The sequence below is a fragment of the Apis cerana genome, linkage group LG14 (genome assembly GCF_029169275.1).
Source record: "Apis cerana isolate GH-2021 linkage group LG14, AcerK_1.0, whole genome shotgun sequence".
In the NCBI taxonomy this organism is placed as follows: domain Eukaryota; kingdom Metazoa; phylum Arthropoda; class Insecta; order Hymenoptera; family Apidae; genus Apis; species Apis cerana.
The window spans coordinates 5,273,527-5,292,387 of NC_083865.1; the positions used below are offsets into that span (position 1 = coordinate 5,273,527).

General features: G+C 34.8%; 1 long non-coding RNA gene across 2 annotated transcripts in view; it reads right to left on the bottom strand.

Annotated features, from left to right (window-relative positions):
• The window catches only part of LOC114576878 (uncharacterized), a 141,856-nt gene extending 125,392 nt beyond the window's left edge, over positions 1-16,464 (bottom strand). The window contains exon 1 of one of the 2 annotated variants that reach the window (XR_009832759.1): positions 16,310-16,464. This is a non-coding gene — a long non-coding RNA (uncharacterized LOC114576878). The remainder of the gene's footprint in view (positions 1-16,309) is intronic. The other variant, XR_003696399.2, reaches the window with a different exon arrangement.
• Positions 16,465-18,861: the final 2,397 nt, after the last annotated feature.

Sequence of the window (18,861 nt, forward strand, 5' to 3'; positions counted from 1 at the left end):
ATTTCGAGATAGATATTTGAAAACAATTTGTTTGAAAAAACAATGTTATACGTTTTTAACGTTGTTACCTTCAACACAGATATTTCCACTTTATGATTTCACTTCAACAGTTAATAACAGTTTCAAAAAATTTGTTACGTTTGTACGATCAAAATTTAATTCCATGTATAGTTACAATTTATCGGTTACATGGATGTACCACGTATGTATATTTTTCTTTTATTTGACGATTTTATAACGAAATGATCTTCGTTGCTTTTCTTTCCTTATCTCGTATCAACGAAATTGAACAAAACGTACCATCTGTTATCCAATCACGAAAAAAAGAAAGCTTATCCTTTGGACGATAATCTCACGGATGAGATCAGGTAGGTATTTTTATAGTTCAATATCGTATGGTTAAGCCCATTAGACGTGATTTATTTTTATGAAAAAATTGAAATAAAGAATATAAAATGGGAATAAAATCAAGGAGAATATTTTGTTTAATTCATCTCCTCTCATCGACTGTCCATTTTATTTTATAAATATTGGCCTGTGTTCAATATTTTGGCGATTTTTATATTTTATAAATTTCAATTTATTTTATTTTATTTTTTTTTTTGCAGAAAAAAAACCCTAGGCCAAAAATTAATCGTGCTACATCCACGACGGATTAATTCTACATTAATCAAAAAAAATAAAAAAAAAATCCTTTCGGAAATCAAAAAACTGAATACTCTAAAAACCATTAAAAGGTTGTTTTTCCAAATTATTTTTCTCTTTAACATCAAATTCGATCATATCACACATAACCACACACACTCCTGCTCCTAATCTAAAATGTTCAACCCACCCCCGAACTTTTAATCCCATTCACCCCTTATAAACATTCGTACGAAATTCCCCGCACAATTGTCTCTAAATAAGGATTATCGATTTTCCGTCAGCAAACAATTCTCCGCAGAGTGAAAGGGTTAAACGTGTGTACCGTTTCACAAGCGATTCGCAAGCATCCCATTCATTCGATGAATTGGGCGCAAATCTGACTGCGAAAGTAGCCTAATTTACTTTTTCCCTTTTTTTCTTCTTCTTCTTCTTCTTTATTTTTTTTTTTTTTTTCATTCTCCCAGGAGAATCGTAACGATTAAACCGGTAACTCGATGGACGATGACGTTGGAAGGAGGGAGGCAGATGATTAAACACGAGGGATACGTTTGTTTCGCTTTCGCCTGGAGGAATCGGCAAATACGCGAAATTGAGGACCTTGCAACAAAGGGGCAAACTCAATTTTCGAATTTTTTAACCGTTACGTGTAATATGTGTAAAAAGAAAAAAATATTCTGCATCGTTTGCATGTTTCAGATAGAAAAAAAAAAAAAGAGCGATTTATTTTTAGATTTTGAAACCTAGACCTCTATTATTATTTTGTGTAAGTATGATCATATTATTTTTCGATATTTGATTAATAAAATGAGTAATACATCAATCAGTAATACATCAATAAATTATATCAAAAAATAATTATTTTTCGTGGAATAAAGAAATTGAAGTAAAGATTTATCGATTCGATGACTATTATTTATTGTATAAATATATCATATTTTTTAAATTATTATTTCTTCAATATTAAATCGAAACAATAATTTTACAATATTTTTTTTTAATTCTTTTTTTTAGACAGCTGTTCACCATACTTTGTCAACCGATCATTCGGTTCGATTTCCCCGTCACAAAAGAAAAAAGAAAAAAGAACAAAAAAATTTCGTCATGATTCGAGACAATGGACCGTGCTGTAAAATGGAATCTCCAAATTCCCGGAAAGAGGTGTCAAAAAAAAAAAAAAACGTTTCATCCATCGAAATTCCAAACTTTCCAATTCCATTTCCGGAAAAAAAAATGGAACGAGCAAGGGCTAATTATCCGGGCGTAACAAATATCGTTGACGAACAATGCAATTAAATTACACGGGTATCATTTAAATCACGCGTGTTTTCGAAAACGAAAATCCCTGGAAATTCTGGGCTCTGTAACCGACAGTCATTCTCCAGCCACGCGGCCAACCCCAACCATCCCTGTTTTTTATCCTGTTTGAGGAATGGGCAATAAAAAAAAGAAAGAAGAGGAGAGGAATAAAAACTGGACGACAAAATCACAACAGTCGACGAATTGCTGATTGGGGGAACCGCTGTACCACCCATTAATCGGTGCAATTTCGCGATATCAACCCCCTCCCCTCCCCATCAACGTTCATTACGCGAGGAATCCCTTACCTAGGTGGGGCGCTTGTTGTTTGCTTTACTTTGAACCGTCGAGTGCTGTACCCAAGTTTTTGGCTTATGGAATGCGGCAAAGCTGGAGAGAATATTTGCGAAGCGGTTAATTATCATTCGCATTGCTCTCCCTTTTATTCACGGTCAACGGATGTGTGTTCCGGGCCGACATGGCGGGGCGATCGATCCAATTGGCGGATCCCTATCGTTATTGCACACTGGGCTAATTAGCCGGCCGATTTTTCCAACGAGAAATTTCCTTTCAGAGATGCGTATCCCCGGATATCGGGATCGGGGGAAATTCTGTTGTTCTATGAGATTCGAGTTTAGTTCGATTAATTAATCGCTGCTGCTCGGGTATTGAATCGCGATTAAATTCGATTTGCTCTTCGCGATTTTGAGCTTTTGTTATTTCAGAGGGAGCGAATTCTTGGGATGATTTTCCTTTCAAGATTCTTCTTATTTTCGGATTATTATCGGATTATTGTCGAAGGTTTTAGAATCGAATATAAATATTTCCTTCGTTTGTATATGAAATAATTAGAGGGATATAATAAAATGGAATGGAATATTTTTAATTTCAAATTAAGAATTGTTATGATGTCGTAAAATGAAATCATCGAGGAACGGCCGAGAAATATTTCCAACGGTAAGTCTTTTTTTCGACTTTTCACTTGTTATAAGAAATTTAACATAATTCCAGGTAATATATCGACAATAATAATTTTATTGGTATATATTATTACACAATATTTGAATCATATTCGCGTAGCAAGAGAGTTTCGACAGGAGTTGCAAAGTTTTGATAGATAGCATGTTTGATGGCAATGTACATAGTGGAGTCAGTTATGAATATGCTAACCCGAAAGGCTGGATATGTCCAAGCTAAAATCAATTTTCGCTGCTACTTTCCCTTTTTTTTTCTCTCTCCCTAAAATTCCCTTCTACATGGTATATTCGTTTAAAAAATAATCGAGACAGAATGTATTAAAAATAATTCAACCTTCCTCCATCATTCAGATATATATATACATAACATACATAAATGATTCAAATATTCGTTTCCCATTGGGAAAGAAAATATGACCGCTGAAAAAACGAAGAAAGAAAGAAAGAAAGAAAGAAAGGAAAAAAGGAGGAAAGGAATATACAAAATGAAAGATTCAAAAATTCATAGGAAACAAATTTTTACTTCAATTAATCCGCTATTAACGACATAAAAACGAAAAATCGATTAAAAAAAAATTCCCAACCAAATTTCATCCTAAAATTTAGAGTAAAAGCCAATATAAAGTGGTCTTGCCACGACCACGTAAAAAAAGAAAAAAAGAAGAAAAGGAAAAAAAATGGAAAAAAGATAAAAATGCATCGTGAAGTAGAATGTAATCCGGATAACGTATTCGATATTGCGATTTATATGGCCTTAAAATGTGGACACGAAGGAAAAGGCGAAGAAAAATCTCGTTGCATATGTCGCCACCTCCGAATTGTTCATAAAAAAGAAAAAACCATCTCCTGAAGAGATTTTATTGCTTCGAGTATACACGGAAACTGAGGCGCTTTCCTCTCTCCTTTTTCTTTTTTTTTTTTTTTATGAGCAAGTCAAAATGTGAAAATGTAGTATCGTAAGATAACGCATGCTTATGCAAACAACGGAAAAATGGTCGGAATTCGTAGCGAAAAGAGTTAAGAGAGGGTTTTCTGCTTATATACGGAAGTGATATAGAAACTGTAAAAATATATAAGCGCGTAAAAGAAGGAAAGAGACGCAAGAAAAATTGAGCTTTATTCTTTTTTATGACGATACGAAAAGAGAAATGAAAATGATATATATTTTAATAGTGAAATTCTTTTTTTTTTCTTTGGAATTTGTTGAGAATTTTTATTAATCGCATATAGTTTTACGATACAGATATTGGATCCTATCTACATTTTGTAAAAGATTAAAATCTAAATAGGAAAGGCTAATGTAAAGAAATAAAGTGAAGAGATACAGTGAAGAGATTTATTTTCCAAAATAAGATTGTGTGTTCAATTTCAAAAGAAGGCTCGAAATAAAAATCCTGAAAATCTTACAGGAAGTAACTTTTCTTGTAAATCTTGTAATTATCTGGTATAATTATTTTATCTTTACAGGGGCACAACGCTCTAATAATCTAATCTTCTTGGACTTGTTAAGAGAAGAGAAGCTTAATCACGTTTTAGAGTCACGAATTTATCGCGTTTTCTTTGCGTGTGGTCCAGGTACGAAAGTAGTAACGAAAACACCCTTACACAAGGGTGTAACTGTAATGAAAGGAGAACGTGTAACGCAAGTAGAAAATGTGTACGTGAATCGTTTGGTTTCGGTTGGTTCGAGCAAACGTGGAGAACTTCCTTTTAAATGGAACAGAACGCAACGTTGAAACTTCCGTGACAGTATTAAATTCGCTTCACGGAAGTTGGTCTACATTTAATAAAAGGAGTGTTAATTCTGGCCGAACACAGGCGAATACACAGGCCGTGGGAAATTAAATTTATATTTTCCACAGTTTTGATTTACACCAGCGATGATTTCCGCTTGGGTAATTTTATGACGGTGTGGATACCCGTTAACAAAGTACGTTTGATGAATACACGGATTTTCCAAGGCAAATACCTAGCAGAAATAAATTCTTTGTCTCCTTTTGAAACCTTTTCGCACCGCATTTTTTACGAGGAAAAATTCCACCCTTCTAATAAATTCACAATGTGATTAAACGCAACACTCGGTTAACGACTTTTGGTAAAAGTTGGACCTATCTCGCCACCTGATGCCAACAGAATCACTTGTTGTTCTTCGAAATATGACGTTACGGGGTTATAAATCATATCTCGACGTCGGGAAAATTTCAATTCTGTTTACCACACCATTAGCACTAATTAGAACAGTGAACATCGAATCGCTTTAAAATTATCCACACGTTGTCGTGTATCGAAAGGCTGTTTGTCCATCAAATATTAATCACGAGTTGTTCACTCTGCATAAAGTAGAACGAGTCGTGTGACTGTAACGTTTATTATATTTATCGATACATTTTGAAATAAAAACAGAAAAAAAAAAATTGAATTTCCAGAGGTAGAATCTTCGCGCTCTGATAAATTTTCGAAAATTACAAAGCATGAATCAATTAATTAATTCCAGTGGAGAGTCGAAAAAACATTTCAACAGCTGTCGTTTCATGCTCACGTCCAAACACAAGATCGAACAAAAAAATTTTACAAATAAAAATTATTCTATGAACTTTTAACATTCAAAAAAATTGAATTTCAAGAATTCAGGAGCTCGACAAATTTTCTAAATTCAAAAAATTCAAAGAAATATCTCGATTATTATACCCAACCAATTACTATCAAAATTTAACGGAACGAAACTTTTCAAGGAAAAAAAACAACTTTAAAAAATACTTCGCGCCATGTCTTCTTAAAAACTTGGTTCAACGACCAAGTAATTAAAAATTTGATTCCATCTCTCGCGTTCGAAAGGCAAACGCGTGCCGTTCAAAAACAATCAAAAGCAATCCAAATCGTATCCTGTCCGCCACTCACTCGAACGGACCCCTTCCGCGAAGAAAATTTATGCGGTGCCATCGATCGGGTGTAACGTCACGTAATGGACGTTTTCGAAAAAGCGAAATAGAGGCCGGCCGCCGATTTAAATATGCAGATATACAAGCGATCGCGAAAAACGGCCACTTCTCGGCCGGCTTTCACACCGCGGCGACTTCATTATTTTGCCTGTCAACCGGCGGCCTGATAAATCCCCGAAACGTGACAGTGGGCGGCAGATATTGCGCGTTTCGCGGTCCTCGTGGACGTATCCCTCCTTCCCCCTCCCCCTCCATTCTGCAGTTAGCCCTATCATTGAAAAATAAAAGTTTCGTTGGTCGCTCGTTAAAGCTTATCAACGCGGGGGAGGGGAGTGGGGGGAGGGGGTGGTAATTCTCGGGGAATAATATCGAGGGAAATTTTCACGTGATAATAAGGGGGCATTTTTATGATAATCCCGGGGATGGTACCCACGCCCCTCGATAATTACCGAGTAATAGGTTCTCCGGGAAGTTTTTGCGGGGCCAAGTTCTTTGGCGAGCTGCCCCTCGAGTTGGGAAACTGGAGACGACCACGGTTTCGTGCGTTTCGTATCTATGGGATATTCGGAAGTTTCTCTTCTCCTTTTTTTTTTTTCTCACTCAACGTGGAGAGACATCGCCGTTATTGTTATAAGTTATAGGGATCTTTTCTAATTCGAAATTTCAGGAGTTTTTCTATATAATAATTTAAGAAGATTAGCTCGATATATCTTGAAATTGTGTTAAGAAATTTGGTATACATCTCGTTACGAGGGAACAATTATAATGGAGATAGATACAATGTATAAGAATAATATTTGTTAGAGGAATTTGGGGAAAGTACACAATGTACCAGTTTCCAAGTAACCAAATTTGTATAATAGATCCATTTGTTATATATATGCAAGGGAGCTCATTACTTAAAGATCGCGTTTCAACTCACGGTATGTCAATATACTCGTTAGATATACGTATAATCGCGTTATTTGTATTCGATAATAAAAGTAATTGCTTTCCATTTATAGAATATCGATTTTAGGGAGGATTTTTTTCTTTTTTTTTAATTTTTTATCGTCAAGTTTCAATTCTCGTGGATCACCCTTTCTCATTTCTTTTTCCCCCTCGACGATGTTTTTATCAAGTACGGTTATGACGCTTGCACCCCCAAAGTATCGATGCGTATCCTGGGATTCGTTTCCCCCGCTTTACAACTCTCCTCCTCTTAAAACAACATCTTCTAAAACCACACAAGAGTGTAATGCATACATTTTCATGGATTATACCTCTACCCTCAAAACTTTCAGAGCGCCGTCTATTTCTCAGATAACTTTAATCTTTGATATAAATCGTGAATTTAAATTGCGTTTATTCTTTAATAACGTTATTAAACATTTTAAAAAAAGCCATTATAAATATATATATCAAATATATTTATCATTCACGATGCCATATATGTGTTACTTCATATATGGAAATACTTTTGGAAACAATTGATTGACTTACTTGTCAGCTACTTCTGAAATTAAATACTTATCATAATTATACTTAAAGTATCAAACCTTATTCCATTTGATTTAATATTTAATAACGTTTTTAATTCAATCAATGCAATTTTTATTTTTGATTCTGCTTATTCTCTGTCATGGAATTCTTCTTTTGTGTACAAATCCTTATATTTCATCAAAAGTCACAATATCAATCATAATCAATCTTTGCATATCTCTACGATTTCATCAGTGGTCAAACATTATATTACATCCCCTTTAAATCTCACAAACTAGTCGTAACAATTATTTAATTACAAGAGAACTTCTCACCCCCATCTTTCCCACCAAACTAAACGCGCAAACCGAAATTTTCACCGAGAAATTCGCAGAGCAGTTGAAATGGCAGCGTCGTCGTTACGTTCTATAATTCACATTCACGCGTTGCTGGACAACCAGGAGGGGAGGGGTGTGTGTCCCGCGAGTAAACGCGCGAGTTTGCCTCGATTATTAACGCCGGTAATTCCGTTTTATCGACGATTGCCACTCTCGAGGCGGGGGCCCCGCCATGAGAGGCCCCATGAGTAATCTGCGAATGCCGCGGTTATATACACGGTGAAATATTAAGTGGGCCATACCCTCGTTTTTGCCAATGGATCCGTCCAAGATCCCGGAAGAGAAGGAGCAGCACCCTCCCGTTTCATTCCTCTCTTTATCCGTTTAATCGTGGAATCTCGGATGAAATAATTGAAGGAAAAGCAAGAGAGAGAGAGAGAGTTAATATTCCTGAGCTTGCTTGTGACGGGTGTATCGTTAACTGTGTATTGTTTTCGAGTTGAAATGTGAAGATTTGAAGTTTGCTTCTTGTTACGTGGAAGGAATGATATTAATTTATTTATTTTCTTTTGCAGGGTAAATTTTGTGAAAATAATATCGTTTTGTCGATGCTGTTAAAATTAGGGAGAAGGACAGTAAGAAGAAAATTGAAAAATGTAAATGAACGTGGAAAATACGAATAGGAAGAATAATGGTATTGCAAAGTATTATCGATTTTTTCTATAATTGAAAGGTTGCAACCAAAAGTGAAAAGGATAGATAATTAGATTAGCAAAAAAAGAAAATAAATTGGAAGTGAAGAATTGTAATTAAGAATAAAGGAATATTACTCAAAGGACTTGAAGATACGAAGGATTTTAGGTGTTCAAAGAGCTGTAACGTTTCTAATTAAATTGAAAACTAATTATACACATCTAAATAATCATGGAATTTCATTATAGAGAAAACAATATTCGATTAATTTAATCCTACTTGTATATACCGTTATACATTTTATTCCTAATTTTATATATAAAATTCTTTACAATAAAGATGGATCGTACACAACAAAAGCGATAACAGCTCGAAGATCATATCGATATCAATATCTTTCTAATCCTTCAATAGCAATTATCATCCAATTTCTTTTTATTATTATATATTAATATCTTTGGAAATGCAGAAAAATTAAAATTAAAGGAATTCTCTAATTAAAAAGCAAACAAATTTGTCGAATCGAAGAAACATATACAAGTGGATATTATTTTTTTAATGACATTCACTCTTAGGTGAATAAGCTAATTAATCAATAAAAATTAAAAAGGGTAAAGGAAAAGAGGGCAACGTGTTAAAATTGCAGAATTAACACGTAAAAAAGTACGAATCATATTTGACCATCCTTTTCTATACCAGTATAAGAACTGTTTTTCATAACAGAACGATATAAATTCGTAGGATCGAGGAGGAGGTATAATGAAATTCCGGCCAGGCCACGGGACGAGAAATTTTCGCAACTGCGTTTTCCTCGAAATTTAATTAAAATTTTTGTCTGCTCGGTTTCCTGGTGCGTTTTTCATTCCGCGGCAAGATTTCCTCCACTTTGTAAGGGGAATTATCAAGGTTAATGGGAGGATCCAAGGACGAGAGCGTCGCGAATCCTCGAGCATTTGGAATTACGATTCCAACAAGCATTGACCTATTCTTCCTTCATTTTCGAGCAACGAAAAGAAAGGGGAAAAAATTAAATAAGTTTCGAATAATTCGGTAAATAACAATATGCAAGAATTCTCGGCTCTGAAAATATTTTCAGTTTTTTCAACTTTTCTTCATACGCTTTCTTTTATGCGTCCATTGGATAAAATGTTTTTTATCGAATGCATTTCTATTTTATATTTTAATTTGTTTTTTCCTTTCATATGATATTTCGCTTTAATCCAATGCAAATTCACTTTAACAATGATACTTTGTTATAAATTAAATGTTATAAAACTTTTCATGCATAATATTTACTATATAAAAAGAGGTGTACGTGTGTACGAGATATAAATTCGTTGTCGAGCTACTATAATTATTTTTAAATAAAATGAATCGAAGAATGTTCTAATTTCGAAAATATATCTATAAAAGATTTCGAGCCTGGGCAAATACAAGAAGAATATCTGATTAAAGTATCATCCTTTTATTCCTTCTATAACGAAGAAAAACTGACAAGAAAAAGGAATCAAACGTTTGACAATGGTTAAAGTAATCCAATGGCTTTTCAATCAGTATCCATCGGAGAGCGTGAACCAGAATTAAAACTATTCGACAAGTTTCTCTCGACTTATGACAAGGATGCTTGTTGCGACTCAAGGAGTTGAGACGCGTTTCTCTATCCGTGATGCAACGGCTACGTGAATGCATTAAAACATTCTCTCTTCGAAATAATTAGGAAAGGCGCAAGAAGGTAGAGATTGGAAGGGGACGAAACTTGTCTCTTTCCACATTTCTCGAGTGAGAATACGAAGGAAGAAAAAGAAATGCGAAAATGTAAAGAAAAAATAACACGTATAAAGCAATTTCAAAATAACAAATAAGAGGAAACCATTCAAAAATATCAATCCGTGATAATACCAATCTCGCTATAATATATCACATAAAGTAACTATAAGAAGATTACCAATCTCGCTATAATATATCACATAAAGTAACTATAAGAAGATAAAAGGAACAAATTGCATTATTCAATAAAAATCCTCCTTTAACAAAATTAAAGAAAACAAATTTACTAAATAAATTCTTTTCATCATTTCTTCTATGCCATCACCCTAAACCACAAACCTGTCATAATTCATGTTTCACCTCTAAAATTATAAATCGAATCTCGAATACAGATCGAAAGAAATCGTCGCGTAACCCTTTAACGAACAGAAAACAGTGGCGATGATGGAAGATGGCGAATCGTTGGAGATAGAAACGGAAGGACGTAAGGAATAGAGGCATCGTGGGTGAAGGAAAAGGGGAGGGGGATTGTCCGTCCGGCAACAATTGATTAAACATGCTTCCAGCTCGAATTGGTCCACCCCCTTCCCATTGAATTTCCTCTACCCGACACCGAATTGAAAATAGCCTTCGCGGTAACGTCCACCTCTGGCACGCCGGTACAATCGTGTCTCAACGGATCTGGTTAGCTGGAATCGGATGGTCCGGATAGTCTGATCGGTGCTGGAATTCGGGCCACCGAAAGGGGGTAGTGGGGAGGAGATGAGCCAAAACGTACAGTCGAAATTCAATACCCTTAATGGAAGGGTCAGGTATCGTGGGGAGGGGGCGCGAAGTATTCGTGAAAAGTATTTCGGCATAGATTGAATTAATTAAACTGATGAAGATGCGAACCATTCGTGCTTCTATTTTACAAATGGAATTTGGTGTAGGTGGACACGGATCTGGATCTGGATCTGGGAATCTCTTGACCACGTCGATGTTACAATTACTTTTATTACCATTCATTCTTTCGATGATTTTTAAAATTTATTCGTTCGCCTCTCGACGATGAGATTATTTATTTATCTCGAGACAAGGCGTCGCTCTCGAAGAAGAATTCTCGTATTCTCGAATATTAAGAAGGAATTCTCAACAATGTGAAATTGATGCGATTATTCACAATATCCAAGTATATGGAAGTACGACGCGATACGTTTTGGAAGGAGAGAAATCGACACGTTGGATCACGAGTATCGAATCATCCCGATCCGATCCGCAGCTTGTCGATAGAAGTACGAAGTATCTGTCTACGATTTCTATTTCCTTGGACCGTTTTGAGTGGCAAGGTTTATCCCGTTACTAGCGAGTGAGAGGGGAGTGAAAGCTTGTACACGCGTGAAACACGTTGGATCGCGGAAGAGACAGGTGAGTGGCGTGGCGGAGTAAAGGCGAGATTTGAGGAAAGTGATTAGCCGACATCCTGTCAAATGCATGCACCCCCACCCCCTCCCTCCCCCTCATCCTCCCAGGTTCCTGGGAGCTGTCGCCTTTGTAGCAATCGACGCCGATAGCGCGGGAAAATTAATTGAAAACCGATGTAGTCGTGGATAGTTCGATTAATTTTCAACAGGTAAGTAGAAACGTGTGTTCCTCCAGGTGATTCGCGTTGTCGAGCGGTTAAACGAGCAACGTCCAATCTTTTAATCATTTACCATGGACGACCAGTTTCGGACGATTGATGTTGAATCAACGTTTATCGGAATTATTTGTTTACTTTTTTTGATTACACCAAGTGGTGAAATTTTTAAAAAATTTTTGATTGAAAGAAAAATATTGATACGATTAAGCTTTTATTTTTTTTACAAATATCACGATTCCAAAAGATGAAAGTCGAGTTATATATCGAAAGATATAGGAAAAGTTTAACGTTCCTGTTTATTAAATTTACAAAGTTGAATTTTGTAAGGAAAACTATTAAAAGTTTTCGACGAGTTGTTGTACGAGTTTCTCTTTTATAAGAGAATGTAAGTGAAAGGAATTTCATTTTGTATAAATTGTTGTGTATTTCTGACAAAAATCATTAATCATTGTTACCAAAGTTGCAGACGTTTGGAATTTCCGCTCAAAATTCATTTAGAATAACCGTTGAAGAATTTCGCGATAAATAATTAATAAATAATGTATAATTATGTAATTATTTGTTTGATAATAGGAAGTTATTTGTGAAGTTATTACCACTATTTTATGTATATATATATGTTCAAATTGATATGCCATTAAATGTTTCCTCCTTATTTATTTATAGGCATGATATTTGACAAGCTAATACCTCAAACAGAAACTAATTATGTTTCAACTAATAGATTTAATCGAATTATCCCCTGTTTAGTTATAATTTAGAGATTGAAGTACTATTCACTTCTGCTAATTTGCGCTTCACTGCTATCCGGAAGTTCCAAACTATGCACGAATAATTTAATTGCACTAATTGACGCATTCTATCATTCCACAGTCTATCTTCAATGTTTAATATTTAATTCTGAACGATTATTTTCATATTACATTTGTATTAAAATATACTACGTTGTATTTAATGTATCGATGTATTCAATGTATCATTTTATAATGAAGAGGAGAGGGGAGGAAATTCAGATGATTAGATTTTGAACATTTTCCAGAAGGAAATATTATGAATTGTTGCAGAATAAAGAGCTTGATATTTGGAATTTTCAATCATTCTGTTTTTTGATTTTCAAAAACATTTTCATCTCTCAAAATTATACAAAAATGTATTCGACTATCAAATTTAATCACTTTTAATTCAAATTGCCCAAGCAAATTAATAACGTGCAACAATGTATAATTATTCTTATAGAAATTACGTCAAAGTTGCAACAAAAATTCAATTTTCAATTACGATACTACGTATTATTATTGATATTATAAATGTTCGTGAAAAATTATTAATATTCGCGCAAATATATATATGATGCATGTATCTATATATGTCGTAGGACAAAATACATATTTGTCATAAAACTGATGTTGTATCAAATCAAAACGGAAAATTAATTGATTAAATTTTGTCAAATGAAATTACATCGAAATTTCCATTTATCCAGGAAATTTGTAGAGTCGTATCTTTGTTCCGCAAATTGTATTTAAATAGTTGAATATCCATGTATTCAAATGCGCGCGAATTAAAGTATGAATATGTTAATACATATGTATATTTGAATTAGAGGCCACTAATATTCGCGTACGGATATTCAAACGCATAATTAATTTATTTCACGTATATATAATTTATTTTACGAATTTTTAATCAGAATAACACGTGCCTTTCGTAAATATTTTATAAATATACATTCTTATAACAATTTTGGAAAATTTTCTCTAGATTCTCAAAACATTTTTAAATTCAGGATACCCTCGTTAAAAAAGAAATTTCGTTTCAATTCTAAAATCTAATTAACTTAACCAAAAATCATCTATTTATATAAATAACTCTCAAAAATTAAAAACTTTTTCTTCAAACCCGTAAAAAAAAAAGATCCAAAAGCCCTCGAAAAATTTCCAACGAATAAATAAAAAAAAAATCTCTTTGACATCCCCTTCCCTCTTCCAAGAATTAAGTCCAAGATTCAACCTTAAAGACCCCAGATGACCATCGATCATCCGCGTGTACATATCCCAGCGCGGCGAAACTCGCGCTTTGTCATTCAAAAGCGGCGTTAATTAATCACACGTGCACGTGCCATGCGCCAAAAACGGCGCATTTCCATCCCCCCTTCCTTCCTTCCTCCCTCCCCCCCGTGTCCGGCGTTATAAACACGCTTCGGTTAATGTAAGTATCGTTAAACGAGGGCGTAACTGACGGCATTTAGACGAAGCGTGGGATGGTTAATGGGCCCCGTGGATCCGAAAACGTAGCGTGCATCATAGTGTGTGCGCGTGCGAGTGTGCATCCACGAATATCCACGAATCGCGGCGAATCGATGTCACAACCCGGGCGAAATATTTTCATTCCCCGGGAGGGGGATGAACGGGGGAGGGAAGGGGGTAATGCCGACAATTAAACGGGGGCGCGATCGGTGAAAACCGAATCGGTGACGGTGTGTTTATTCGAAACCTGCCGGTGAATAAACTATGGGCCCCTGTTATTATGCAGTCGAGATACTCCGGGCATCCGGGTTGACGGTGAAAGCGTTTGGAAGGGAGGAGGGGAGGGGGTTCGAAATCGGGAAATCGGCGATGATTTATATACCGGAACGGTGTCACCAGTCTTTGAAGTCACGCTCAGGGGGTTGTTTAAGCGGCCGCGGATTGATTAATTGTAAATTGGGGGTGGCGTGCGTGTTGACGCGACGTGCCAGCTTTTTATGCTGGATCCCCGATGTTTAATGGATAATGAGGGGGAGGAGGTACCGTTTTGAGTGATTCCGCGTTTATTTTCTAAAGAAATGGCCTGTGCTGCTCGATTGAGAAGAATTGAAAGATTGGATAATTCGTTAATGGAAGAAAGAAAAATTGGTAGTAAAGATATAAAAGAAAATTAAAAATTTACGTTCATTGCGTGGGGGATATAAAAGGAAGGACTTTAAAAAAAAAAGAAATCAACTTAAAATTTGATGAAAAATGAACCGGGCTCTTCATGGTGTCATAATCAGTATAAGAATGAGATAGCATGTGAATCACGATTTTCCCATTTTTCTTCTCATCCCTTAAAAATTTCAAACTTTGGCCCGATTGGCGAGACGTGATTTCTCGAGCCCACGTTTCCAATACCTCACCAATACACGGTGGAAACAATACACATAGGGCGCGTACCCTCACATAGAATACGGTATAGGAGTCAAGGATGGTCGAATGGAAACTAAAAGTCGGAAGAGACACTCGAGGAAGAATTGCGTGGCATCCGAATCCGGAGATTATTCCGGAAACGTTCGAATTCTTCGGCAGCCGGTTGTTGGTTAAAATAGGGCATTACAATGCTATCTGTGTTACCGACCAACGTGCGTGGAACGTGAGCACAGGAACAGTATCTATCGGCAGGAAACAAGAGGGTAAAATTCCGAGTGGGATACAGGAGGCGAAACTATTGGTTTCGAGAAAGTCAGATATAAATATTTATCAGGGTTTGTCAGAAATCGAGACCTATAACTTCCTTTGCATCGATCTTGGTTTCTCTTCTTCCTACTGTTACTCTACTCTTACTTTTTTAATTTTAACAACAGTATTAGTCCGGTGAGAATTTTCAACGTTGCTGGTTTAATTGATAATTATTAGGTATCGTGTTAAATATAAACAAGAATTTGGAGTAAAGTTTTTCAGAATGAGAAAATGAGACAAAATATTATTGATTAATTTGATGCAGAAGAAGATACGTATCAAATATTGGATGATTGTATTTGAATAAGAAAGTTTAAAAGTTATTTTAAAAATCCTAGATTGGATTCATAAAGTTGAATATGGAAATAGAAGATAAATTTGATTAGGAATATTGGAAAATATAGAAATGTGAAATATATTAATATATATGTGTATTAGAAGTAATATATTGTGCAAGACAATTGTAAAATTATAAGTATATATTCTTTTAAATTTTATCAATGGGAAAATTATTGATTCTGAAACTACTATTGCAGATGCTGCTATGGAATTCAATGATATTTCCAAGGGAAGATAAAATGAGAATCATTTTCATATAAATTTCTCAAATAAATTAAGCAGAATTATAAAAATAATTAATATATCTTTAGAAGTTAAAAATTTACAAACTATAGGAGAGCAAGTAATGGGAATAAGAATAGAAATAGAGTAAAAATTGTAAATGTGGCGCCATCTCTTAAATAACACAGAAATAATAGAACAGTCGTTATCTTATGCAACTGCGTCATATTTACCGATGTCAGAAAAGAGTAGACTGCCTTTTACGCCATCTAGTATGTTATAATCTAAATGCGCATATGCGAAATCATATGAAATTATTCAAAAACTACAAAGTAAAAATCTGCTTATATTTTATGATTTTAGAAACGAAAACGAGAATATAATCCATTATCTTAATAAATTTTCTATCCACGAAATGTAATTACGCTCGTATTATTTTTTATAACGTATATAATTGTACTACAATTGTACTGCGACATCACGGCTGCACGACGAGATATATTTTATTAAATAATAATGGTTTCTCAAGACTCACCATATTGAAGTTGGTGCCAATTGAAGATCTTAATAACGGCATCCTATTCATACTTCTCTTGCACAAAAATTTATTCACTTTCAAACAAATTCTTTTCTTAACGCACGCACGCAAAAATATTCAAACTTCACACTTGACACACCAACTATTCGACTAGAGATGGCGCTGACAATCACTTCTGTCGTTTTCTCTATCCTTCTCCTACTAATACCTTTCTCTATCTATATGTTTCATCTGCGGCACTCTGGAGATGGCGCTGATTTCATAATTTTTACTCTATCTCTATCCTTCTTTCACTTATACCTTTCTCTGTCTATATGTTTCATCTGCGGCACTCTGGAGATGGCGCTAATTGCATAATTTTTACTATATCTCTATCCTTCTTCCAATATTTACTTTCCTTGTCTATACTTATCAAGACGGAATACAGGATATCAATTGAATGCATCGACAAGATTCAATAAAGATAATAAAGAGAACACATCCGTCTTAATGTTCTCAAGATTGAATAAATTTAATTTTATTTTTTCAGTGGAAATTCTATATAATTATATGAAAATATTCTCTTAATTTTTATTTTATCAAGAATTGCAAATAATATAATACGATCGCCTTGAAATGACAAAAACAAATTCCATTCAAGAATTCATCTTCGCAAAATTCACAAAAGTTGTTAATGCATCATAATGTTGTGTGAAAATTCTAGTTGTAATACATATGATTTATTATATGCATTCCGCTGTACTTACACGTTTCACGCATCTGTCGTGTATCGCTATAATTTTCTTGCCAAGAATGCATTACGATCCCTCTATTATACACTTTTCCAATGTGTAATTTTCGACGCTGTATTCCTTCATATTTCGTTCATCGACGTAATACTTTTAAATCCATACTGAAAATATAAATATACGTATTTCTCCACAAGAATTCATGTTTGCTTGTATTATGAATATTTCATTTTTGTGGATTATACGCATGCATATTATTCACCTAGATGCATCTGATCCATTTCCATAATATTTTTATTGTGTTCATGATACAAAGCTTTTTTTTGAAATTATTTTTACATTATTTTTATTTAAATGTTCATAAATTTTAATAAAACTTTGAACAAAATTTCAACATCTTGTTATAAATAATTTGAAACGAAAATAATAAAAATATTAAAATTGGAAAAGTATATCAGATAAATTAGTCGAATTTGTCACGATCATCAATTCCTCGAATACAAATTCACGACTACATTCTTCTCTGCTATTCTAAATCCACGTTATACAAATATATACGCCCCATTGGACAAATATAACATAAATTCATACTCACGAGTCTTAATTTGCATCCACATACGAAATTTTTCAAGGGGGAAAAAAAAAAAGAAACTACGAGTTTCGAATCACAAATTTCGCCAATTTCTTCTGCGCAATTTCGTAAACGAAAAAAATAAGGAGAGGGGAATAAAATTGTGAAAGATGAAAAGAAATGCATGAGTGGAAGGACGCGGATCTTAAATAAATCTGATGCGATACGAGCTTTTTTCTGTCAACCAAGTAAACTGGATACGTAGACGGTGTGGACCGTAATAACTTGCAACATTTCCTGGACTAAATTATTTATTATCCTGCAGGAAGCAAGGCTCCCTTGGGCAAGTACGAACGACCTAGGAAGGAAGATATTATACGTCACAGCAGCGTGCAGTGTATAACGTTTTGCTTGCACATGCATGGTGAATCTTTTCACGGTTAAATTGGCGAATACGTGAAACAGTTTCACGCCTGTTTAATTCGTCTGGCCAGTGAAGAAATATTAGCTTCTCTCTAATTAACGCAGAGAGAAAAGCTTTCCATTGTCATTCATAAAGGATACGACGAAAACATAGATGAGATATAAATCCGTTTCAAAATCTCGACTCTGATAAATTTTCGAAAAAATTCGAAATCGAATATTAAAGATGGAACGAAGTTCTTCTTATAATGAAAAAAAAAAAAGAAATTCATCCTCTGCCTTTCTCATACTAAATCAACGATTTTTCACGAACAATTGAAACGTATTAAATCAAGGATTTCTCGTAACCAAAAAGCGTGGAACTTAAAAATACATACTCGTAAAAAGTATCGAGGCGAAACCGATCGATTCGACCGGTTGTTTCTCAATTTACGAAGCAATGGAAACATTTGAAACGTGAGTGATACAGTATCAAAGAGACATCGGTTCGCTAGGTTGGATTTCTCTCGATTATCCGGACTCACTGACTTTTATTGCCACTCGACCATCACGTTTCAAACGAGGAACACGTCTTTTCTTCTTCTCTAGACCTAACAAGAGGTCAATCTTGCTTCCCTCGCCCTTAAATCATCCAAGAATTTCTCTCCACCTCTTTATCTATTTCTTTTTTCTTTCTTTCTTTCTTTTCATTTTTTTCTTTTTTTTTTCTTATTGCTGCATATCATGTTCGATTTTATCCACGACCAAAGAATAGTCTCGTGAAAATTACTTCACGGTGGTGAGAATCCCTGGGGATGAATTTAGGCTAGCACACTGCTTGCTTGACT